General features: G+C 41.1%; 1 protein-coding gene across 4 annotated transcripts in view; it reads left to right on the forward strand.

Annotated features, from left to right (window-relative positions):
• Positions 1 to 26,497, forward strand: part of TBL1XR1 (TBL1X/Y related 1) — a 109,898-nt gene that overhangs the window by 20,778 nt on the left and 62,623 nt on the right. The window lies entirely within an intron of this gene.

Below are 26,497 nucleotides of genomic sequence, written 5' to 3' on the forward strand. Positions count from 1 at the left end.
CGATTTTTATTTTGTGGTTCATTATATTGACTTGAAATTAATTCACTGCGAGATTCCTGTAAAATTGCTTTGTGCGAAATAGTATTTATTTTACCTTTTAATAAAACGCCCTGACTTCTATGAAAAGCATGAAAATAATTGAAATAAATTATATGCAAATAATTATTTAAATAGCGTGGAAATATCTTGTGTGGCGCAATTAAAATTCCTGGACTCCCATCAGTCTTCCTAAGTGAAGTCCTCATAATAATGGTGTTTTTCAGCTGCTGTTTGTCCTGCTCTTGGGCTTTTCCATGTGAAATTCAGCAGCAGCTTGGGTCAACCAGAGCAATTTGCATTAGAAACATGACCAGGATTATCTCTGGAGTGATGCCATGGTGAGGATTTTAGGAATACCTAGGCAGAGCTGTTCTCTCTGCTCCCTTGATTTAAGGAACCAGAGGTTTAAATCTATAACCCTGCTGGGCTCAGAAGCTGGTGGACTCCTCATCGGTGCTGGGCAGGGCAGCAGCCCCAGTTTCTGTGTTCAGTGGGGAGAATGCCCAAATCAGAGCGTTGAGGTGGGGTCTGAGCTACACAGCAAACTCTCACTGGGATTTTGAGACACACGGGGGTAAGGAAAGCTCTTTAGGACCCTGGTTTTAGGCAAGAAATTGAACTATAACCAGATCTGTCTCTTTCTTGGGTGTCTCCCGGTCTAGTTTCCTTGCATTGCCATGTTTTCTGAAGCTCAAAATAATGCCTTGTTCTCAACTGATATTAATCATCTTGCATGCAATTGAAGTGTGGATCTGACTGTGACTCAGAACAATTTAAAATCAGGCTTCATGTCTTATGAAAATAAATGGTTCCCAGAGGAGAAAGGACTTCTGTTTTCATTTATTGCTCGTGATGGTGAGCTGTGCCTCAGTTTGAGACATCCCATCTTGCACTGACTTCCTCTGTGTCCCAGTTCATGCTGACAGTGCCATTGGCTTTGATCCCAGCCTTTACTGGGAGAAAATCTTGTAATGGTTTGGGTGGCTTGGGGACAGATCTGATAAGAGAGGGTTTCTGATGTTTTGTCAGCAGGTCAGGCAGGGACTGACAGAAATACGACTGGTGTGTGTTTTCAGTATGGGGAGGGAAAGGTATCATTGAAGGGAAGACAGCTCGTGGGAAGAATTGAATTGGTTTGGGAACAGCCCTGGAGCGAGGAGCTACTGAAGGAAAGGCTGTGAAGATTGATCTTTTGGGGGTTATTGCTGGAGGGTATATGAAACATTTTGCTGGCATTAAAATAAATTGTACTTGAGTGTTTTCTAACTGGTACCTTATCTTTACCCCGCAATTGAAGGAAGTTGCTTTTTGTCCTTTTGGATTGCACTGGGTGTGTCTGTTTCAGGGGTTTTTAGCCAGTTTCAGGGGGATTTTTTTTTACTTGAAAGGAATGGTCTAGGTTAGTTACTTAAGTAACAGGTTTCAAAGTGGGAAGGGAAAGTTGAATTTTCAGCACTGTGTTTGCTCGCAGTGAACTCGGCTGAGAAGAGCATTTAATGGTTTCATTGAAAACTGTCGAGAGCTACAGGAATATTTGCCTAAATTAATTCACCACATTAATTTCTAGATGACAGTGGGTAGTGTGGCTATAGAGGCCACACTGTAGTTCCACCTTCAGGCATGGGCTAGTGGTTTTTTTTAAAGCATGATCTTCCCCATCAGAGGCAGCGTGGAAGATTGGTTGCCCGTTTGTCAGAATTTTAGATAATCTAAGACAGAGTTGCATTTGTAGACAAGTCTATTTTTGGAGTAGGTTCTGGGAACAGTAAGTCAGGGTGGCAATTTTTGTTTATGTTTTGGATGGTTTCTCATTGTCCTTATCCTTGTCAAGCTGGCCAAAATGGTTACATTTTAAGGCAAAAAATATAATCTGGTTTGGGAGCTAATGCATTGCATTATTCAACAGCAGCCTCCACCCAGTTAAATGTAGTATTGACAGTTGCAGTACCACGCTTCAATGTATTGAAGATTAAAATATGTGTGTGTATTTGTGGGAGAGCATTTCTGGTGCTTTTTGTTTGATCCATGCAGTCATCAGTGCCCATTTGTCATTTATGTGTCTAGTTTGAGACACATCACACTTGTGATCCTTCAGACAACCTGTGATCAGCTATACTTCACTGCAAAGGCAAGAGGCTTTTGGCAGTCTTCCCTTAAAAAGTGGGAAACGTGCATGGACATTGGTGCACGTTTGGAGCTTGCAGTGTGATTTCGTGTTATCCCGTATAGCTGCCATGGAACTTTGGCCTCCTGTTCATATTTCTTTATTTTATTATTTCACTTAGGAAACTTATTTTTTATAACACTGGTGAGAGCAAAAATCTCAGGAGGCTGTGCTGAGTGGCTGCAGATATTTGAAAAAAAAAATCAGAATGAAATTTACTTTCTTTTTTTCAGCAAGCAGGAACACAAGAATTAATACTGATTAAGACCTCCTATGTCATCATCTTGTTAATTATAATTTTCAGTTGTGGCTTAGGGGGAGGAGGTGTGTCAGTTTACCCAATGAATTAAGAAAAGAGTAGCAGGTGGAGAGACTCTGAGTCTTTGCACTGTTCAGTCCAGCAAACAAAGTCATGTCTTTCTGTGGAGGGGACTGAATTAGTTCTCCTTGCTTGTGACATCTGGTTCATCTTGTGCAGCAGCCTGTGGTTGGTTTTGGGGCAGGTGTTGGATTTGTGGTTGGATGTGTTCTTGATCGGCGACGACTTTCTGTTGCATTTCATTGAGCTGTGTGTTCCTGGAAATGAAAATCTTTGTGTAGCAGTGGGAGATTCTGGTATTTTTTCGTTGTGCTGAGCAACATCTGTAGTCAACTGTACAGTTTCAGGGGGCAGGTACCTGAGAACCCCAAATCTCTACATGACAGTTCATGCTTCCAGCAACAATTGCCTTGTACGTGGCCAAATGGAAACTGAGAATCTTATTTGCATTCTCTGTCCTCTTTTCAGTCTGATGGGGAGATTTAGATTCTTTAGTTACCTAAACAACATAAAAACCCCAGCAAGACTGGCCCTAGGCCAGAGCTCCATCTTTGTGCGGATGGGTGAGTGTGCCTTTTGTAACTGTGCTTGTTACCAGGAAATCAGCAAGGGCAGGATTGGTGCCCTGCCTTTGGAGGAGCAGTAGTGTTTGATCAGACCGGGTGTGTGCCAGATCACAGCTGCTCCTTTAGGGCTTTTTTTGTGCAAATCCAATCTGGCAACATAGTTTTGTACCCGCTCATCCTTTCGCCTCGCCTGGTGGTTTGATGTGGTGTTTCATTTTCAGACCTTGACCTGGTTTAGCTGAAGTCCTTGGTGAGATTGCAGAGAGAATGGGTAAAAGTTCACATCTGTAACAAAAAACAAAACCCCTTGCAATACAAGCAATTGCCACTGTAAGAATTTCAAATTGTTGCAATGCAGAGTGTCTCAGAATTTGTCTCTGGTAGTCAGTACTGGAATAAATGTATTTCTCCAGTATCCTTCTGTAGCTGTTCAGCCTTCAGACCCTAAAGGAAAAAGCACGTTGAAGTTTATCCTGGCAGTTCCACTACGGTGGACCAATCTGCTGCTGTGGATTTGATGTGTTGTTCCCAAGTGTACTGGGATTTTACAGTCACAACCATGGACCATGTGCACTAGGTACAGTTCCTGTGTGTTCTAAGCGTGCTAGTAGTCTGTGGTTCCAAGCTCCTGTGGATTTATCCATTCTCCTCTAGAACCACAAGAGCTGAAACAACTTCCATTAAACTTGAGGATAAGTACAAGGGAGTTGGCTTAGTAAAGAAACAAACTCTGGTGATTTCTGGATGTGAGCTTCTAACATAGGAGTGTGTAGTTAATGTAATTTTGAAGAAATGAAAGTTATTTTATATGAGTGGCAGACTCTCACATCTCCATATGATTCCCTCATTGGTTCCCCTGTTGGCAATTCACAATCTGTCCTTCAGGCTTGGACTTAATGGGCGAGTGTTCGCTGCATTTTCTCCTCCTAACTACCACAGGTGCTTATTTACTCCTCTCTGGCCAGTGGCACTTACAGGTATGCCTCTGGAGTGAGGAAATGAGAGTCATTAAACTAGAGGAAACTCAAAAATAGCTTGCTTCGGGCAGATTATTGCAAGGTTGTTTAGTGTTACTTTTTTTTTTCTTAATAGCAGAACAAAGCCACAACAGTACAAATGTTTTAAAGGCTGTTTCCTCACTGCTGTGACTTGTTTGTTTCTTTTTATACATTCTCTCCCCCCCCCCTCCCCCCCCCATGTCATATTATGAAATTTTTGGGCTGTTACCTTACCATAGCTACAGCTTTAGCAAAGATGAAAATAGTAACCTGAGTAATACCATATGCCAGGGGTGGCAGCGACGCTTCCACTGGATGGGCAGATGAAGTTGTGGCTCTCAGGTTTGGCCGTGGGATAGGTGTGGGACAGGTGATACAATGACCTCTCCTCCACCTTTTGGCACTATATCCCTGTATCCGAGCTGGGCTCTGTCCCGTGGGCCAGGGCAGTCAATTGCTCCCTGCAGACACGTGATGGGGAGCAGTGGCATTATCCTCTGGCAGCTGCCCGGCTGTGCTGGGTGGCCGATGGCACTGCTGGGAAACAAACTGTGTCCAAGTAAAGAGCCAGGGCCCCTGTGCTTGGGGAGCAGCTCTTGGCAGCACAGGAGCTGGATTCCCACGTGGTGGTGTTGGGAATGCTGGAAGTGAGGAGCAGTCGGTTGGAAGGGGGAACCCAACTGCTTGGGGCTGCCAGGGAGAAGAAGGTGTCACCCCACAGGATAAAAAAGCAGGGAGTTACCAGGCATTTGGGGTGGCAGGATTTGAGAACAAGGGAGGTGGCAGCAAAGGCCGGGGAGGGAAAATGGCTGGAAAGTGTCAAGGCAGTAGACAGAGGTGGCAGAGGGTGAGTAGCTGGCAGAGGAGAAGCTTGTTTCAAAATGACTGGGACCATTTGGTTTATGTTAACACATTCTACTTCACAGTTTGGGAGGAGTGCAAATAAACTAGGTCAGCTCATGCAAGCCTTGTTAAGAGAAACATGAAGAAATGGCTAAGTGTAGTGAGAGAAACTATGGGAAACGTCAAAGATAAAATTGTTTGAATGATTTTATAATTTTTAAAATGATTATTTTTATTGGATGTGCAGTGTTAACTTAGTGAGGCAGCATGGATTTTATTTTCCCTGCTGCTATAGTTAATGATTATCTTGCTTCTTTTGGAGAGTGAAAAATAACAGTGGTCTAGTGTGGCTGGGGCTCTGGAAATATCTGTGACTCAGTAGGCAGCAGTTCTGTAAACAGATGTGAGACATCTCAGAAAAGGATATAAAATTATTAAACCATAAAGCAGTGAAACCATAGAACCTTTCAGTGTGTTTACCAAAGTTCTTATAGGTTCACGCTCAAAGGAAATAAAACCACTGCTAGAGAATCTCATTAATTTATGTCTCAGTCAGCTTCAAATCTGTACCAAAAATGCATTTCCTGGCTTAAAAATATGAATTTATTAGGACACTACTGCTGTGCTGTGGGTATCCTGGGGAAGTTGCTCATCTAGTAAATTAATAGAGGCGTGTGTGTTGAACTTCCTTACGCAGCCATTCCCTTTTGCTACCCAAAGCAGGAACCGATGGCTTTTTTCCTGCTGTTGCAGAATAAGGAATTGGACCAGAGGCAGATTAGGCTCTAACAGCAGTTGTGTTAGAAGTGCACAGGAACCAGGTCTGCAGCTTCCCTGCAGGTTTCTGGTTCGCCACAGCCACCTCGTCATCCTCAGTCAAGTTCAGCCCTTGCGAGAAAATCCAATTCATTTTCCATGGTAGTGAGACGAGGCGTGGCGAGGAAATAACTCAGCAGTGGGGGAGGATTGACAGCCCTCAGTGTCCCTCGCTGTCTTTCCCCTTCTGCTGCCATGATCCAGGTGATGTGGAGCATCTCTCTTTTCCTGGCAGCAGAAATTAGTAGTGCTGACACTTCCTTTGTACACTGGACTCAGCATCTAATGTCTTTGAGGCTGAACTATTCCAGAAGCCTGTCCTGCTAATGAGAAAAAAAAACCTCGAAGTGGCTTCTTTTAAAGTCTTTTCTAGAAACTTAGCCAAGTGTCTATGTGGGTTTACAAGTTGGGTCATCCTCACAGTCAGAGCAGGCAGTGGAAGAGTTTCATTAGGCAGTCGAGTAGTCTCCAGTTTGAGTGGCAGGAACCCATTAACAGCTGAGGGAGGGGATGGGAGAGATTTGTCAATTGGGGAGCACTGTGGTGAAGGTAATTAGGGAGTGATTGCTGGTGCTCTAATGCAAAGACTAAAGGCATCAAATGAAACTAAAAAGTGATATCCAAAATAAACACAGTTAGGTTTGGTTGGTTTTTTTTTTTTCCCCTAGAATATTCCTGCAGAACTTTTTGCCTCAGGACATGGTAATGCTAAAAGTTGATGTGAATTCAGAAAGCCATTATATATTCACGGAAGAAAAATTGACCTAGAGCTATTGAACACTCAGTTTTTGAGCTGACATGGAAAGGGAGACTTTTGAAAAGGGGTTGAAAGGAGACTTGTGAATTTAGGAACAGCTCTCATAATGAGCAGTGTGTGAGAAAGCATGCAGATGCTCATCAGAAAATACATCAAGTGCATCATTAGCCATTTGGAGGGAGCTGAAGTTGCTCTTTGGTACCAAATCAGTGATAAGCAAAGTGCAAAGGCCCTTCTTGGCTAATAAAGAGAACGCTGGGAAGTGTGTTATGTTTGAGGCATTAGAAGCTGAAGCTGGTGCAGGACTACAAAGAGATGTGGCAAGACAAAAGCCAGTCACCTTTTCAGAGGGATTTTAAGTGTTTCTGAGTGGGGTGAGACTGCCTTTGCCAGGAGCAGCCTAACCTCAAGTGTGAGATAACAAAAAACTTCAGTTGCGTGGGTGGATGGAATAGGCCATGTTTTACTGGTGCTAAGCAGAAAGGATTGCAAAACTTAGATATAACATAGTTAAATCTCTAATTTGAATAAAGACAGAGGCATGTACACCAGTAAAAAATGCAGGGTTTTGATGAGTGGCATTGTGCATCTTGTATATCTACTTGAGCATTTTGAAGTCGTAGAGTCACAGTCTCTAAGGCTTTGGAAATGTTTTCAAAGTAAGAATACCTTTGGTTTTTATTGCCATTTGCTTCAAATATAAGGAGCCCTGGAACGTACACTGAGGCTTGAAGAACTAAAACAATCTTGCTTTTCTTCGTGGTTATTTAAAGAGTAATTGCTCTGATTGTGCAGGCTTAGTTAAGAGGATTCTTTGAAGAGCAGTGGAAATGGAATGGTGGTATATGTCAGCCTTTCAGCTAATATGCCAACTATATGCTTTAATTAATCTTTTTTTTTCCCTTCCAAAGTGATCATCACATGAGTTTGTGGTTACTCTAATGCAAAGACTAAAGGCATCACGTGAAAATAGAAGGTGATGTCCAAAATAAACACAAGGTTTTTTTCATAGAATATTCCTGGAATCTGCCAAGTATTGCTCATATACATGTCATAAAGTCTTTTTTTTTTAACCTTAATTTGTGAATGTTCATATTTTTTCATATTTTTATGATAGGAGATTGAGTTTCATTGTAGGAAGAAGTTCTATACTAAGCAGATATGTCGCTAAAGGGAGGAATTTTGCAGGTATTTCAAAATTCTAGGAGCACTGTAAGCATCACCCTACCAAATTAAATTTTAACCTCAGGATGTGGTTTGAACCTTAATATTTAAGCGAATTCCCTTGAACAACTCTGATTTTTATCTACATAAAGGTTTGATTAGAAGCCTTCTGCTCACGCAATTAGAATATGTCACCATACGATTAAAATGTGTCCCGTGTATGGTGAATGTTTCACATTTGAATATTGGCAAGGTGGGATGGGATGAAGGTAGGGCTGCTGTTCAAGCTTGGGAAGACAATCATATTAAAGTGGGTGGGGTTTTTTTCCCCTAGATGTTCACAGTTTAATCTCCAACTTTCTCTCTGTGCAGCTGCTGTTCTTTTTCTTGGCCAAAGATAATTTGGGGGTAGCCTTGGTTACGGTGTGGGTGCACGTGTTTACCTCCCCTGGCACTTAGGGGAAATGAAGCTGGGCTCGTTATGTCCCCACCATGCTTTGCTTTTCACGTTTCAAAAATGTGCTTCTATATAAAATATTTAAGAGTGTTTGTGCCTATATACATATATATAAAATACAGTGTTTATATGAATACGCTTCTTGGATAGATTTGCCTTGGTTTAGGTTAGAAATAGCAATTATGTGCTAACAAATTGCCTATTACATATGCCCAGTATACAATTTTTCCAGTAAATTTGTAACAGTTTGCTCAGTTCCAAGCCTGTGTGAGTGTGCGCTGCCTCACCAACCCATTCTGGTTTTTGCATGTGGAAATAAATTAATTTGGTTTTGCATGTTAAGTACTGTATTAATGAAAACTCAAATAGTCACATATATTTATGGGACTTTGCAATTGCTTGACTTTCAAGATGCTTGATAACGAATTAGAATTAAATACAAACTCAAGGAGCTCCTTTGGCAAATAAGCATAGATGCTCATTGCACTCATCATGTGGCAGTTTTTCATGCACACAGTATTTACTTTAGCAGCATGAACTGTAGAATGTGCCCCTTAAAGTGCCAATTGTGGCTTAATTATAGACGCAGAAATCACAATTTTGAGTTGTTTCGCTGAAGGCTGTGCACTGGCTCTCTCTGAACCAAAGTGCACATTTTGGGAACAATTTCCAGTACCTGCTGGAAATGGATGTGCTGGAATTGTGCTTTCTACCAGGGTTTATTTTATAAAAGAGCTGTCGAAACCATGTTATTAAGGTTTCAAAGTCAAATATCCCAACGGTGGTGAATAGACAGAATAAACCATTGTAACACCCACAATGTCCAAGAGCACACAACACCACTGGCTGGTGCTTGGCCAAGACCTACCATTCTTCTCAGCTCTGGGTCCCAGCCTGGATTGACAGAAGGGCTCTTCCTTCCCTGGAGCAATGCCCTGCATTTGTCCTTGCAGAATTCCAGTGGGCTCCTGCTCTCTCTGAATGCCAGCCCTGCTTTCAGGTGTAGCTGCTGGTAGTCCCCAGACTGGTGTTACCCACAAGCTTGATGAGAGTGCATTCCTGGGCTTCCTCTAAGTCGTTGGTGAAGACATGGAATAGGTCAGGTCCCAGGAGAGATGGCTGCTGTATCCCAGGGGTTGCCCTCCTCCACAGAATGGTTTGTGTTGGAAAGGACGTTAAAGACCATCTCATTCAAGCTCCAACTTGGTCTGGAACAATTCCAGGGATGGGGTATCCATGTCTTCTCTAGGAAGCCTGTTCCAGTGGAACCACTCACAGTTAACAATTTCTTCCTCATATCCAATGTAAACCTGCCCTCTGTCAGTTTAAAGCCATTCCCCCTTTTCCTGTCACTATGTGCCCTTGTACGAAGTCCCTCTCTGTTTTTTTTGTAGATCCTCTTTAGGTACTCAAACGTGCTCTGAGGTCTCTTTGAAGCTTTTTCTTCTTCAGCTGTCTCAACATGGCTTCATAGCAGAGGTGCACTAGTCTTTTAAACAACTTTGTGGCCTCCTCTCAGCTGCTGAGGACCCATTAGTTGATGTGTTTGGAGCCCAGCTGTGTTTCCACCCATGTGGTGGTCGTTCCTCCAGCTGACCACATCCCAGATCAGATAGGTCCATATTGTGGGGTATAAATTGGGGTAATACACTCTTCTGCTCTCCCTTTTTATTTGAGGGTGGCAGAAAACCTGCCTTTCTGTAGCCATTGAGGACCCCTCAGTCTCTATGGGCTTTCTGACATGACAGTGGTGGCCTTGCTGTGACCTTGGTTCTCTGCACCCTTGGACACAGCCCGTCTGGTCCCATGGGTCAAGATCAAATAATCATTGATAAGAGCCTCAGCCTTATCTCCCATCTGCTGCCAATAAATCATCCACCTCCTTCAGCAGCAGCAGGCCCACTTTTTCCCTGTTTAGCCTTTTACTATTATTTGCAGCATTAAACGTCAAACTATTTTCTGAGCATTTCCATGAGACGTTGATTTGAAAAGTTACGGTTTATCAGTGAAATGTAATGCAGCGTGTGTTACATCCCAATTATGTGTGCATTAAGCGTTCCCATAAGAAGTCTAAACTGAATTTTGCAAATTTGTTATTTAATTATAGACTTACATTTCAGGATGTATTAGGCCACCCACTAAGTGTGAGGGCGTTCTAGATTGCTCCCAAAGAGCTACCGGTTGCTTCGGGAAAACTTAGTTCTTGTCAACCTGATGAAGTTTATGGGAAATATTCCTGCAAAAATGACAGCAGCTCTCCTCTGACTCCTCTATTGTACCCAATAATTTAATTTTAAAGACATAAAATCTAGTATTTGAAATAACTTCTTGTTAGTGACAAGTATAAATATTTTTCACTTTTATTCAATATTTGGAACAAGTGCCATGACTGTTTGTGTATGAATGTGTGCATTTGTACACTGCATAGAAAAATACTCAGCATTTATGTGTGCTTCATTCATTTTACTGTTATGAAAAAACCCCTTGTATGTCTAGGCAGAACAGAATTTTACTGTAAACCTAATGCAGTGTGCTCATTTGTATGGGTTGCTGCAACTGGAATTTTTCAAATGCATAATGTGGTGGTCATGATAATGTGTTTACAGAGTGTAAAATTTGAGCTTGAATTATGATTACTAAAATAATTGATCGTCAGCATTTGTGCTTTGCATAGGAAGAGTTCAGGAAAGCTGAATATTAAATAAACAGCATGTTGGATGAACAGCATTTCTCTTTCAATTCATCAAAGGAACAAAAACTAAAAGAAGAGCATGTATTCTTATTGCCAATTACTGTCCAAGGAGGATAATGATACAATCTTTATGACCTGCTAGAACTGTATTCTTAAAATAAATTTCCCATTACATTCCTCTCAGTGTTCAAATACAGTCTTTCTACCAGCAGATAAGTTGTGCCAAAAATAAAACCAGAAAGGTCTCTCATACATAGTTTCTGGTTATTAAATAATGTGCACTCTCCCTATCCCTTCCCAGCAGGATCTTCAGGTTTCTCCAAAGGCTTAAGGAGCTCCTGCAGGAACTCAAGGAGCTGGTAGATGCAGGGGGTGAATGAACAAAATTAAAGTTCTCTCCTGTACTTCTCACTCGTTTTGATCATCTTGCAAATGAGTAGAAATGTATAGAATTTCTGTTTGTTGTAAAACAATATTTACACCGTGTCTCTGATACTTACAGAAGAGCTCTCAGACATCAAAGGGGATCTTCCTTTTGTGGGAATTTTATGTTCTGTAAGAAAATTATTAGAGAAATGGTTAGGATTTAGAGGTACATAATTAATATGTGGGAGTCAAATGCGCTGTGCATTCAGTGTGTTTGATCAGCCCATATTCTGAGAGTGCAATCTCTCAGAGAGGCCCCGAAGTGCTGTGTAATGTGTGTGGGCCAGGGCAAAGGGTGGAATAAACATCTCTGATCAGAGCAGAGAAACACACTGATTCTCCTGCTTTGTTTGGATGCAGAGCGTTTGCTGCTCCAGGGGAAGAAAAACCAGAAATAACAGAAATAACGCTGTCGTGGCCATGGCAGGCAGGGGAAATCTTTGAGGAGATGATGTTTTAGTCTCACCGAGATGTTTACACCCCTGTGCTGTTGTTTTCGTGGAGCTCTGTGGTCTGGCAGTGTGGGAGGGATGCAGCTTCTGCAGAGCCAACAGGTTGCAGGGGTTTGGATGCAGTGGAAAAAGGGGAGTCTGTCTGGCATGGCACAGACAAGAGGAATACAGGAATATACCCCCCCCACACACCTTTTTAGGTTTTGTTCCCTTTGGCAGTCTCTACCGTCCCTGGTACATCTGTGTTTGTATGCTAAAATGATCAAATCAGTAATGATCACTTTCTTGGGGATTTTATGCTTTTTCGTTTCTTTTCTGCAAGGACTCCTTCAGGGCTTCTGAAGATCTCATTTCTATTCTTGTGATAGCAGGTGCCTTTGATAATCTGTTTTTCTCCAGTCTTGATTATTCTTTTTCTGTGTTGTTTGTTTCTTCCTTTTGGCAATTACATCCTCAATTTTGGATTATTTTAGATTTCTATTGCTAAAATCAAAACATAGTCACTAACCGTCTTTCTGCATTTGCTGATTTATTTTTTTGGGCAGCGAGGCCCCTGCTCCTTTGCCATCCTAGTTGTCTGCGTATGGTAATTTATATTGTCTCTTAGCTGCGAGATATTTTTTTGTTCAGCAAATTATTCGTGTTTGTTTGCAGTTGATCATTTTTGTTTAATAGCATTTTCTATTCCACGGCACAGCAGCGTCCTGGGAGACAAGGATTTTCTCCGGGTGCTCTAATGAGTTGTTTTCTTAGCTCTCCCAAATGGTGTCCCATTCTTAGAAATAGTCCAGTGAGTGTCCTCGTGGCGTGGACGTACAGCAGGGCTTGGCAGGTTCGTTCTGCCTTGTTTGGGAATTTCTCAGGCACTGAAGTGAATCAAAGTGAATCCGACGGGATTGATGGAGCCAGGGTGACAATTAAATGCCAGACCAGGCTCCCAGATCCTTCTGAGCTCCACGGGGGAATGACTCGGCAGAACACGAGCCCCCCGTGTCTCCAAACCAGGAGTGATCTGAAATGAAAGTTTTGGTGCTATGATCAAAAGAATTTTTTGCAGTTTCCATGAGTAAAATCCCTCCAAAACTAGCAAAAGGGTTGTGTCTGCTGATCAAAGGGTCCTTTGGCATTCCCCAGCCAGTGAGATTCAATGCAAAGGGAATTTTCAGAAAGCTCATTAAAAATTAACAATACTGGGGGAGAGAAAGCCCAGAGATAAATCCTTAGAGATCGTGTTCGTTTAATAGAAGTTTTTACTTAGAATGAGAAATACCTGAATGCCCACTAGAAAACAAGTTCTGTAATAAATTCTTTGCACCACATTCCATATTTGAGGATATAGGAGGTTTATAAATTCTGGATTTATAACCTGTTTTGTTTCTTGTATGGAGAGCTCTTTGATTTATCTCAGTGTTTGCTACTGTACAATTTACCATATTAAAAAAAAATCAAGTTATGGATTTCTGCACCTTAGATTCTTATGGGTTATATTGATCTTTCAGGGCCTTTCATGTTTTTGAAGTGTATGAGAGAGTGCAACCTAAATTCAGAAGGTGTTTCCAAGGTTTATTTTTTTATAATGTATGTATTTTATATTATTGATTCCTTATTTCCTGCTGTACAAATGGGAACAACTTTATTGTTCTTCTGACATCTCAAGATTAGTAGTTAAGATCAGCCCTCTTGGTCCAGTGTTTGGTGTTTCTTACTGATGTTCCAGAAGGGATACAGAGGAAGCACTGTAAAGAAACTTCTGGATGAGATGTACAAGTTAATTATCAATGAGCTGAGATTTTATGGTCTCCACAGTGAACTTGTGGGGAATGCTTCCCTGCAGAAGCAAGAGCAAGCGTGGCACTGCTGGAGTGACTTAGAGAAGTGAAGTGTAAAAAAAAGCTTAGTTTTGAATGCATACTGAATACAGAAATAATTGCAGGCACAATTAAGATAGGTGACTTCCTGTGGCAACTGCCCTCTTATTCTTTCTTTTTTAGTGTAATTACCTGAAGAACACTCTAGTCTGCATACAACTTTGTGGTTTATTTCAATACATTTGCTGGTTTCGATTCAATAGTAAAGCTAAGCTTAAAGAACAAACAAAAAACCAACCCACCCGGGACCGAATGATTAAATTTCCTTTATTTGTTTGTTTGGTGCTCATTGTTCTACCTCCAAAGGAGCACCAAGCACCTCAGGGTGTGGGTTGTGTCCAGCTGGGGTTTTCCTTGGATCTGTTTTCAATGGCTTGCAGCCAGAGACAGAGGGACTACCTAGTGCTGTGTGCTTTTGCTGCCCGATTCGAAATCTTTTTCTTTTGAAAGTAGTGAATATCAAGGCTGATTATAGATGTTGTTTTAAGGAGGTCTTCTAGGCTTTAATTTACACCTTTGACTATTTAATACCAGAAGAAATGTCTGCTAGGCCCAGGGTGGATCGAAGGAAAACAGTTTAATCAACTGGTAGAAGCCCTTGTTTGAAGTAATTGATTGTAATTTTGCTTTGAATTTAGAGAAATCAAACTTTGTCGAGAAAATAACTGTGCTGCAATCTATTAAAATGTTTGATTTGCTACGAAGATTGAATTGTTGTAGTAGAAGTGGTATTTATTTTGCTAAAAAGGCTGTTTTACTGCTTTGCTCTGCTTTTGTTAAAGCACATAACCTTTATTTATACAAATTATTTAAGTTTGTATGACTTTTTAGGAAGTTGCATGTTGATGAATAGTGTGTTTCTAATTTATTGTGTCAAACTGCATTTAGAGGAAGGCGTGTATCTAAGGCACGAAATCCTCACTTAGTTTACTGTTGCAGTGTACTGGATAAAGAAGGAAACTTCTGCATTTCAAACTAGGCAAAGGTGCTCTTTTGACAGTAGTGGAATGAACTGATTTTCTTGTTCAGCATTTTGGAATTAGTGGGGGTTTGTTGTCTCATAACTGGCAGATAAACTTCTTATCCTTGAGTCTCGGGAGTACATACAAAGCACTGAAGCCACTTGAATGCAAAATAGTTGTGGTATTAAAAATAATCTCTATGCCACTGTAAAAGCTGGCCGCTTAACAGTTTAGTTAATGAAAACTCTGCCTGTGATTTCCAGCAGTTCCACTGATTGCTTAGTTTTCTTCAAACTGTAATATATTGCTTGATTATTTCATTGATCAGATTTTTTTTTTTTTTGCTAGCGGCTTCAATCAGATCTTGGTACATGTTGCCAGAATTTTAAATTGAATTTGAAATTAAAATGTAAGCTCAGTTTTGACGTGATATTTCTTTAGCATCTATATCTGCAGTAGGTTCTGTTGTCTAAACACTGAAGAATTTCAGTCAAAGAATTGCAAAAGGATTTTTTACTGGCTTTTTTTTTAAAAAAAATAGAAATTCTTTGCAAATATATAAAAAACCAAAACTTCCTGTTTTTGAAAGGAATAAACAGAAATGCCTCTGTGGTATTCTCTCTTCTGCCTCCCTGGTGCAGTGAGACAGGAGACACAACCCTGCTCTGGGGACCAGTGGAGATACTGCCCTCCAGTTCTCTTTAGGCACCATCATTTAGCTGTGTTTTTTTCTAGTTGGTTAAAATAGTCAACAACAGGGTTTAAAATTTACTGTGTGGTATCTGTAGGGGTTTGTATTTTAATCTTTCTTAATTCTAAATGTATTTAATTAGGATGTCATGGAAGCGTCCGTCTTCTTTACCAGAATTTTTAAGTTCACCTTGCCTCAGTTCCGGCTTTTTTTGAGTAACTCATCTTGGGCAGTGCCCACAGTTTTTCTTTGCAAGAGATTTGGTTAATTCAAAAGAGAAAAATAAAAGCCTCAGAAGGGTTTGGGTGGAGTGCCTGAGATGGGACTGCTGAAATGACCTCACCAGGTCAAGCCTGCTGGTGACTAAGGATGAGCAGGAGTATTTTGCTGCTTTGTTAATCAAAAGAAGAGGAGACCTTGGCTTTAATGCTTTTATAGGTACACTTCTCTTCCTAAAACGTGTCACATGATAGAAGCGACATGTGTTTGTACATGGAGAGTGACCTGTGAAATCAGATTGCCCCCTTGGCAGTTTTAAGCGCCACCAAAACCAAGAAGCTGCTGCTGCGTTCCATTGCACAGCCTTGCTGGAATCCAGCGTTATTTCCTTGTCTTTCCCTTTATGGCTCTGCAGCTTGTGCTGGGACAGAGGAATTCCACGCAGTGATGGGAGGCTTCCTAGATCACTTTCATACACGTGTAACTGACACTTTACACTGCTGTCGCTTCTCTGGCGTGGATTATTTGCACTCCCTTCATCCTGCCTCCCTTCATCCACACTCCTCTTTGCCCCGTGAGCCCATGGATGGTCTCTGCCTGGTCCATGCCTTCAAAACTTGGAAAGAATGTTTGGCAGGTGGTGTTTTGAGGACTGGCAATTGTTCAAGTCAGTTGAGAATTTTGTAGTAAAGTTGTTACATAATGAAGTTATAAAAATTAACTCTTCGCATGCAGGCTAACAAATGAGTGTAGTTTTATTTTTTACTGCTTTATGGGAAGATGCTAGGAACAGAAAGATGAAACTAGTGAAGTTTTCTGAGTGACTGAATTAACAGATTAGCTAAAAATGCCCCGAGGAAATTATCTTAACTTGACCAAAGAGCAAATAGTGCTAATTGCTCCTAAACTGAGTTTGTTTAGTCTGCAGATGTTGCTAGCAAAACTGCATCCTTTTTGTTTTTGTGGGAGAGGGAGTGTCAGTGTGTAGGTGGTGAGCACACCCAGCCTGCTACAAGCCCAGGAGGGTCAAAGAGACTTCTCTGAAAAAGTGTCAAAACCAAGACCAGTAGTAGTATTCCAGGGAGAATATGGCAAGTGGATTTATTTCTGGGTAAAGTTGGTGTAAAAAAAGAAAAGGATATGTTAAATGGGTCAGAAGTGCTAGTGTTAGAGATGTTTTTGTAACTCCAAGATTTTGCTTGTTCCTTAGGCAGTGATAAGAAAGATAAGACACAAGAAAAAAAATCTGATAAATGATTGCAGCTGTACCGTGTCATACAACAAAAAATATATATATTGAACCTTGTTTTTATCTGATCTGGTAAACAGTCTCTTCTGAAGTGCAGCAGCTTGTAAACCTGAGTTTTTATTACTTGTTGGTGATGGAAGGTGCATCGTTATTGGGCTGCCAAGCCCCGTGCATTTATTACTCTGTGCTGGATAGGGTCTGTGTATTTATTAGTGCTAAATACCTCATATTGTTCCATTTCAACATTCTGCCACTGACTTGGAAAAGCATGGCATAAAAGTATCCTCAAAAAAAAAAAACAGGGAAGAAAAGCCCTTGACTAGGTGTGACTGAAATAATATCTACAGTGTTCTGTTTGGAGATGAACCAGACCCCAGTATTTGGTGTTGGACACTGAGGGGAAATACTTTTGCTAGGTGGAGTATTTTTGACAAGTGTGTTTGATACTCCTCCCCTGAGCATTTGTCACTTGCTTCCTTGGTTAACCAATGTATGTTAGCCTGATCACAATAGAAAGCAGCAAAATTTACACTTCTGTTCATTCTCCATCAATAAAAAGAACTAAATATCTGTAGGTTAAAATGGAAAATAGAGGCATAGCTTTTTTTTTTTTTTTTAAGTTTATAAACATTCATTACTTTTTTCCCTTTTAAAAATGAACACTGGGGTGGTCTGTGGATGCTTTAGTGAATCTGTATCAGAGCAGCAAAAACCACATCAGGAGCAAATCACTGCAGTGATGGTACCTACCTGTCATATTTTAATATTATGATGTGGGTAAATTTTCTATCTTTAACAAGCTGAAAGATTAAGGAAGCTTTATTTCCCAAAGACCAAGAACAGAGGTCTTCAGTTTGTTACTTTCTCTGACCAGTCTAGTAGTTCACATTGATAAATACGAGTTGACTTAAAAAATAGAAGAAAACTCCCAAACCCACCAGCCTCATGAAGCCCTGACAGCAGTTACAGAGAATGAGAATTCTGTAGGTGACTGCAGAGGCAGAATTCTGTAAATGAAATTCCCAAATGGTGAAATCCTATCCCCGGCCTGTTCCAGTTTGAACAAGATTTGCAGGATGCACAGCTCAGCCAGTTTCAGATTCCTGGTGTGAAACAATGAAGATAAGAATCAAAAAGTAAAGAAAGGGAAAAGCCCTATTAGATTAAACACTATACACTAATATTTCTCCTTAGGCAGAATTATTCCTTCCAGAGTCCTTACTGCTCTTGTTTAAAATAACAGAAGCCCCGTGGCACTGAGAGTTTCTCTTAACTTGTCTTCAGCTTCATGGTATTCTATGGGCTAGTTTTTCCTGGTAATTTAAAATCTACTTGCAGCTATCCAGTCTTCACCAGACAAACCTAAGTCTTCTCTTACCCTGGACATTTGCTCCTGTGAAATTATTTTTTCTCCGGTCGGTGATGTTACATAGCTGTGCTTGAGACTGATCTCAACTAAAATCAGCATTCTTTTTTCTGCTTTTTAAACTGTTTGTAAAGTGGTGTAATAGCTTATCTAATCCCACTTCCACTTGTTTGTAGGATAAACACCTGCTGTGTGTTGCTCTGTATGTGTAACACATAAGTTCAAAGGGATATAAATTGAGCTGTACAGCTGCAATGACCGTAGGAAATCCAACCGAAAATATTTCCAGTGAAACAAAAATATTGACTTCACTCATTCTGGCAACAAATTAAGTTTGCTTAGGGTTTTTTTACGCTCATTTTGAATAGGGGAAAAACCGTTTCCTACAAGCAGGAAAATCAACACAATTGAAATGTTAATTAACATATCAAACAGTATTTGTAGGAGAATTTTGGGGGTTTTTTTGTTTTGTTTTGTTTGTTTGTTTGTTTTTAAATTTTAGGATAGACCACCTAGGTCTATCCTGGAGGTATATAGTTTAATAGTTCAAGTGTATACATACAGCTAAACCCTCTACTGCTTAGGACAGGCTAGAATAAGGGCACTGGTGGGTTGTTACCTATTAATCCTGATCTCGATGATCTTTGTAAGACTTCTCTGCTGTGGTTTTGCTTCCTGATGCTCATCAGTTCTTTTGAAAATGTTGTCTTTGATGAACCAAGTACATGTTTACCTTGGTCATGCTTAAGTCCCAATGTTTAAAAAAAAAAAAAAAAGGCAAAGAACAAGTGGCATGATTATATTAGTTTAATATGCTGCTGTTGATTAATGACCTTAGTCCATTTATTTAATAGATGCTGTGCTCCTTGACCATAGTGCTAAAGTAAATATTTTGCAATGTTTCTCTGTACTGTGAGCTCCTTATTCTTTGGAACAGGTTTTGGTGTCTCTTACTCCATGTTCAAGTCTAATATTGATGCAACTATTTTGCTATTCAGTCAGTGTGACAGACAAAACAGCTCTGGTATCCTAAATGGTTTGAAAAGACAACAGAATAACAGATACATGTTTTATACATTTAGTCTCTGCTGTTTCTGGTACAGCTCATACCTAGTACATCATTCTGTGTTTGCTGAGAGCTTTTTGTGCTGGGCTCCCTTTCACTGCCCAAGGCACCAGGCATCCTTTGGAAACGTGTATTTTGATGATGGAGCTATAGGGCAGTGCTGCTCCTGCATTTCTTCCCTTTCAGGGCTGTGTTCCCTCCTCCTTTCTTGAGCCCGTTCTGTCCTCCTCTGACCCTGCAGTGGGATGCTTCAAGAGCTGAGTGGAAGACAACTGTTAATTTTCTTTTTAGAGGAAAGGAAGTGCTGAGAACACCCAGCTGGGATAGGGTAGATGAGGGTAGACTGAGGTCTCCCCAGGCAGTAGCAGTTACATCTCGGCTAGGATGGGACTTGAGCATAAAGCTAAACCAGAGCCCTCAGGTGAGCCACACCTCTGAGCTCTTCGGGACAAGAGAGCTCATTTGGGAGGGAATGGGCGTGCTGTCCCTCTGCCTGCTGTGATTTCAGCCCCTGCTGCAGGGAAACCTTCCCTTCTCGGGAGGCAGGAAAGCTTGCCATGGTAATGAGAAGCACAGGCTTTTCTCCTTTACCCTGCTCTGCAATTTGTCACGGCTCAGTAGGTGCTGTGTAAGAATAAGTTGTCCTTTTAGCAGGGATGGCTGGATAACCAGTGCATGAACAAGGGCAGCCCTCTCCAGGTAGGTTTTAACTCTTTGTGAATCAGAGCCCTCATGTGAGGTTGCAAAACTGCTCTGTTAGAGAAGTGATGGAGACATGGAAAGAGCAGAGGCCAAAGGTTGTAGGAAAGATGGTGTTGTCTGCTGGTGGCATGGTGTGAAGATTTGGAAAAAGGACAAAAAATCCTTGTGTTGCTTGGTCTTGGGCAGCTTGTCTGCTGCTTAGTCGCAGGGTTTGCCTGTGCAGGAGAAACTTCATCTGTAGGTTATTTGTGTGAAAATATGACTAAGACACAGTTGTTTGGAAAGGTGATACAACTGCCTGAGTACATTGTGCTTCAGGCATCACTCAGTTCTGAAAGTTCCTGGGGAAATGGTGGGGACTGTAAGCAGAAGTGCAGCAGCTTTTGTTGACCGGTATTTTTGGGGGAAAAAAAAAAAAAGAAATTCCTTGATGCATTTAATTGATGATTTCAGGGCATTCAATATTACCATTTTTTTGGCAGTGTGAGAGGCTTATGTTTTTCTCTGGTTTTGCACAAAATAATAGTAATAATAATTTTAGGAAGAATCTGGAACACATTATAAACACCTTATTTTAGTGGAGCTGTATCCCAGGAACATCTGGAGTGTGTGAGCCCAAGCTCCACCGCAAACTTTGCTTTTGGTCTCTGGTACAACTTAAAGTTTTAAGAAAAATGTTTTCATACCTGTGGATTTTTAAGTGTTTTTGAGTTTTAAAAGTAACTCATAATTTTGAGGGCCATTGTAAAGGAATTCTTGGATCCTAACTCTTCAGCCTCTATGCTACTACTGTCACATATCCAGTATCACAAGCAAGGTAGATATTTAAGAACATTTTGGAGTACCTTTGTTTTTAAACCTGACCCTTTGCTGCAAGGGCAAGTATCCTGGGAATTATTCCTGCAGTGGGCAGACGGAAGGCAACCAGCCTTCCTCCTGTGTCCTCAGACAGGGAGAGAGACTTCAGCACCAGTGGTGTACACGGCGTTCAGGGTCAGTGGCCACAGCGGGACAACTGGAGCCTGTTGACGTCAGGCTGTCTGCAAACACCTCTTGCAGCAGAGACCAAGCCCCGCTGCATTGTCTGAATGTCCTCAGCAGCTCCTGAGCTTGGCTTGGCTTGGCAGAAATGTGGATCTGAGCTGTAACTCTGAAAGAATTCCCTGTCTGACTTCTGGGTGCCCAAAGAACTGAAGGTGGGAGCGGTACCAGCACTGAGGGAAACCCAGCGTCCCTGATTCATGGCATGTTTGAGACAGAATTTTAATTAATTCAATAAATTAAGCTTGCTGTGATCTAGATAAGTTCTTCTGCAAGGCTACTGAATCCCTAAACAGAAGAATACAGTTTTGAAAACACAGTATCTCTCTGAAAACACAGATGAGGCAGGCGCTGTTAGCAAAAGAAGGTGATTTTCCCAGGAAAGCCATTTGAGCTTTATTCCATATCCTTGCGTTGGAGATCAGTTTAAAAGTCCTTCTAACCTTGCAACTATCAATTCCCTGCAAACACATTTCCGTGTTGACAAAAGCAGCTGCTGCCTTCCTTCAGCTGTGAAGGCTCATCTGAGTTAACTGGGTTGGAGTGGAGAAGGGAAGGGTTCTCACCCACCAGTGCAGCTGAGTTGATTCAGTGAGCTGGAGAAGGCTGAATTAGTATCATGGGAAATACGTCTGTTCTTATTTTGAGGAAAGGGAATGGAAAAACAATTCTGATTTTTTTGAAGTTTCTTTTTTTTTTTTTGGTGGTCTCTTGGTTTAGTTTTTTAGGTATGTATTTGAAATATATAATAACAGAATGGCCCCTAAATGTTACACATCAGAATTTTCTTCTTTTTTTTTTTTTTTAGAGAAGGAAAAATCTTTTCCCCTTTCCTATTTGAATTGAGTCTGCTGAGAGCACCCAGCTTGATGAGCTGTTTTAGCTGATTAATATTTCAGTGGTGAATTTAAATTTAAAACTCCGTTCTAGACTAAAAACACAGAAAATTTTTTTGTCAATATGCCACTGATTTGATCAATATGTCAGTAGTCATCACATCCACTATTTTTGGAAGAGAAACTCCACAAATTGGAAACTACCCTGAATTTTCACAGGTGGGCCCCCATCCTGCAGGTAGCACTCTGTGAAGGTGGAGTTTTGTGAGTGCTTTAAGGTCCTTTGGCATGAGTGCTTTGAGTAAATAGCTCTTTATACTCCTTCCCAGTCCAGACTGGGTTTAACTTCATTCTCTAGGACCTTCTAACTTCCAGTTTGTGTGAATTGGATTACTTGCTAATGAATTTCATTTAAATGCCTTGCAAGTGAAATGATGCTGCAGCACTGCTCACTCTCCTTCCCATCGGTACCAGCTGATTGGTATTGACAGGATTACTGGGGTGCTGTATGGGTTTCTGATGGAGCTGGCTGAGTTGGTTTCCTCTCCAGCAATTCAGCTTCCTTCCCTTTCAGTGGGCTGTGAGCTGTTTTCTGTGATTGCCTCAATTTTTGGCTGTTACAGAAATTGGTGTTTAAACTTCTGCAGTATTCTTTTGCTCTGGTGGGACTTGTCCTGTGTTTCTCATTGCACAGTGAATCCTGTTTCTGTGGGTTTACAATCAGTGGTTTCTGTATCTGGATGATTTTTTCTCCAGAACAGTGCTGTCTGCTTGCCGAGTTCTTATTCTTTATCCCCTCAGATACCCTTTGTTTTAGCAGTTGATTCACTTATGTCCATAGACATACAGGTGCTTGTTCTATATAAGAGTATTCCTGAAGTGTGAAAAGTTGTCCAACTTTAAGGTGATATGAATGTACAAGTTAAACATTTCTTCTTTGAAACATCTGGAAAGTCAACTTACATCAAGTTTTTCTGTATTTCTGATGGGATAAAGGTAAAAGAGCAAAGATGAGGAAATAAAAAATTCTCAATTGACAGAGAAGAGCTGTTCCAGGTAGAGTTTAGGGATTTGTGTGGATTTGTCTTTGGGCAGGTCTTAGATACTTTCAGTGCTTCCTGATGAGGCTTCTTGTAAAACATCCTCGCCCACGCCGTGCTCCCAGAGTGAAGTGCTGGAGCAGTCTGTGCATGTTATTTTGTCACTAGGAACCCTATTGCTACCTACCAGTTTCAAGTAATGACAGTTTTTAACCACGTCTTGTGTGTGGTGCTGATTTCCCCCCACACGCACTTGTACGTATTTGTTTCTCCTGAATTTTCTGAGTTGGTATTTGTCTCGGTTTAGCCTCTCTGTCAGATCTGAAAAGCAGATGTTGTTTTAGACGTGCTGAATTGCTTAAAAAAATTGCCATACATCACTGTGGAACTGTGATTAAAAGAAATAACTTGCTTTTCTCTGTTTATGTTCCAAGCACAGCAGTGGTAGAATCACCATTAGCTTTGTATGTGCCTATTAACCAAATGAAAGGAAGGATTCAATGGAGTGATTAGTTTTCAATTTAGGCTTTTAAAATTATTGTCTCATGCTTTTTGCAGCCTAGTTACTGAGGGGAATATCCAGGATTTAGTTATTTTTAATTCTATCTTGATTGGGAAACTTTTTCCAGATATTGAATCCAGATAAAAGCAGGATACTCAAGGATCATTTAGAAGAAAAGATACTGTGTCCTTAGAAGGCTTTAGTGATTCAGAAAGCACAGCATCTAATGACTAAATTTATTTGTTAGAACTCAAATAGCACCAAAATCTCAGAAAGTAGTATAAACAGTGTGTTCCTAAGAGGATTAGAAAAAAACCAGGAGTGCACAAGTTCACGTGGGGAACAGGAGCAGTTCACAGCTCACGCAAAAACCACTGGTTTAGCCATAACACAAACCCAGTGTAATGTCTGGGAAGGAGAAAGTAGCACCAATAGCAGCCTTTCTGGAAGGAAAGGGTTAAACATCCCTGCCAGTAGCGTTTAGAGGAATCCTTGCTTTGAACTGACTGTGTTTGGAAACAGGTAAGGACTAACAGTGTACATCTGGCCTGTGTGTTTATAACCAGATCTGTCGCTGTGTTGGTGCCAGGGGTTGTTTTTATCTGTGGTTTCCTTTGAACCACACGATTATTACTTGGTTGATAGCAGCAGCCCAATCTGTGCAGGCAGCCCGGGATGGGTATTTGCTGCTTTGATGAAGGTGGTTTGGCATGTTGGTTTTAGCCCCGCAGGTGGGAACTGCCTGGCTCAGGCAAGCTGGGTTTAAGGCCTGGAGCGTGGCTGGTCTCTGTACACCACAGCAGGATAGGATGCTCTTCACAGGGAGATGGTGTTGGGTGTTGCACTGAGTGTTTGGCTCCAAATCTCTGAGGGACACGGGCATCAGGTGTGTCGTTTTGTGCAGAAAAATACTGGTGTGTGTCAGTGCCACACGTGGCAAAATCTTCTTTCTTTTCAAGTTGAGGGGGGCAGTTTTCAACTGATGTTGAGCACGTCATCAGGCAGTGGTGAGCTGTTCACAGCTCCTCCAATATGAAGAATCCAAACTCACAAGCTGCGGTACATTCCCCAGGTGTGCTTTATCAATTTAAAGGGTATCTGGTGGGTTATTTTTAAGTGTTATGTAGTATAGCTGTTACTACCTCTGGGCACCTGTTTAAATCGCCGTACGCATGTTGGAATATAAAGGTGAGAGGTAGTCAGAAATCAATAAATTGTTACTGTCACCTGCATTGTTTCAAGGTATGTGCCAAAATCCAATAAATAGATTGGATCCAAAGATAAATTTGGAAAGCAAAGAAGCTGCTGATGAGGCGTTTGCACTCAGCAATTGATTCTGGAGAAGGACATTTGCAGAGTTTTCTAAATGTTTACACGTCGCTTCAAGCGCCCTTATTTAAAACTGGAGCCTCCAACCAATTAACATTGAGTGAGGAATGAAGTGAAGTCAGTGAACCCTTTCTTTTCTCATTCTCTGCTCTCTCGAGTCTTTGCTTCCAGCTTCTTTCCGTGTCACTGCCCTGTTTAGATGTAAAGCAAAGGACAAGAAGCCTCTTCCATGGATCAGGCAGAAAGATTTCCCTCTCCGGCTTCGATGATAAGTACTGCACTCGAGATTGCACGAGGGCAAAGAGGTGTTGGAAGGAGACAGTTTGGGCAGTGTGTACTGAAGAAAGGCTTTTTTTCCTTGAAGAAAATGGTTTGTGTTTGTGCAACCATCCCTTTATTTATGTTTGCAATGTTCCTTTCCAAATGGAATAACCCAAACCAAGTCTTGCACTCAGAACGGGGTAGCAGGGCTCTCCTGCCTTTCTCTGCACTCAGCTTTTATCATGATTTAGACTGTTCTCAAAAGAATATTGGTTGGTTGCTGTTTTATTCTGTTTTGAAGGAAAACTCTTGTTATAAGCAAATAATGTTTTTATGGGGTCTGCAGAGCGGGTGTTAAAGCTTTCTCTTCTCAGGTGGTTGGCAGCTCCAGCAGAAAAAAAGCTTTCTGAGTAGCCTTGCATAGAATACTGTACCTCTTGAGGAGTGGAGTTTCACTCAGCCGATTTACATATTTTCTGCAGCACTAGTACAACTAAGCAAGGAAATAAGAGCATGTTTGCAAATTCTTTCAAGTCCTCAGCATCATCTGCAGTGCCTCTTGCTTGCACTGTGAAGGTGATATTTCTGCCTGCCTTGTGGGATCTTCTAAGAATAAAATAAGCCCAAATGCTGTAGCTTTTTTTTTTTTTTTTTTTTTTTTTTTTTTTTTTTTTTTTTTTTTTTTTTGGCTGGATCCAAAAATGGCTCTATAATGAATGATTTCCTGCTGGTTGAGCTTGAAATTTGCACGTGAGAGCCTCGTGTTAATCATGAGTCCCACAAGCCATAGTTATTCTTTACTCATAGTAAAAGTTTTTTTGACCACAGGTTGCAGATGCTTGGTAAAGAATTTAATCTAAAAATAGTCTGGTAATACTTCATTAGTCACCCATGTCCATCTGTCACCCTTCCTGCTCTTTGAGTGGGCGATTAGATTATGTCCTAAAGAAAAGTCGTCTGGCAAGTATTTGTACGGCGGACAACCACTCAGGAATATTAGTGTGGATAAAAATTGTTTGTCACTGCTGAATAAAAATGGATGTTGCAGTGGATGGAGTTACCTCACATTTGGATGTCAAAAGCTGTGTGCTTATACTTGGTTATTCGATTGTTGGGTGCATAAAATTATTATTGACATGTAAAGAAAATAGCTAAAATGTAGGAGAGTGTGAATTTGTTTGGGTTATGTTTTTGTTTGGGTTTTAAAGGTGGGCAAGATTTCTCTTGAATTTTGCACTAGGCAGATTTCTGTTATTTACATGCTGTCAAGTATTGCTAGCAATTAGTGTGAGCTGGTGGGTTTTTTTAAATACTGAGGTCACTGCTGGAGCTGGTAACTCTTTGGGCTCATAGGCACACCTGTGTATATAAATTGAGTTATTTAGTGCAAGATGTGTTAGGAAAACAAATTTCTTTTTCTTTTACTGCTTCGAAGTGGATGTAACCATTTTGGAAGTCATTCCACTGGAATTTTGATTTTTGTTTGGGGCTTTTCAAAGTGTTTAGATGTCCGTAGCTGTGGTTTATTTCCAGAAGAAATTTGGCATGGGCAAAATTGTTGCCTAGTTGCCTTCCTGAAGCTTTTTGCTGAGAGCTGAAGCAAAATGCAGACATCAGGCTGCTTCTGCCCAGGTTGTTGTGTGTGTGTGTGCTCCTGCTGAATGGCTGTGAC

This window comes from Chamaea fasciata, unplaced genomic scaffold (genome assembly GCF_029207755.1).
Source record: "Chamaea fasciata isolate MVZ Bird 193981 ecotype frontalis unplaced genomic scaffold, bChaFas1.0.hap1 SCAF_11, whole genome shotgun sequence".
In the NCBI taxonomy this organism is placed as follows: Eukaryota; Metazoa; Chordata; class Aves; order Passeriformes; family Sylviidae; genus Chamaea; species Chamaea fasciata.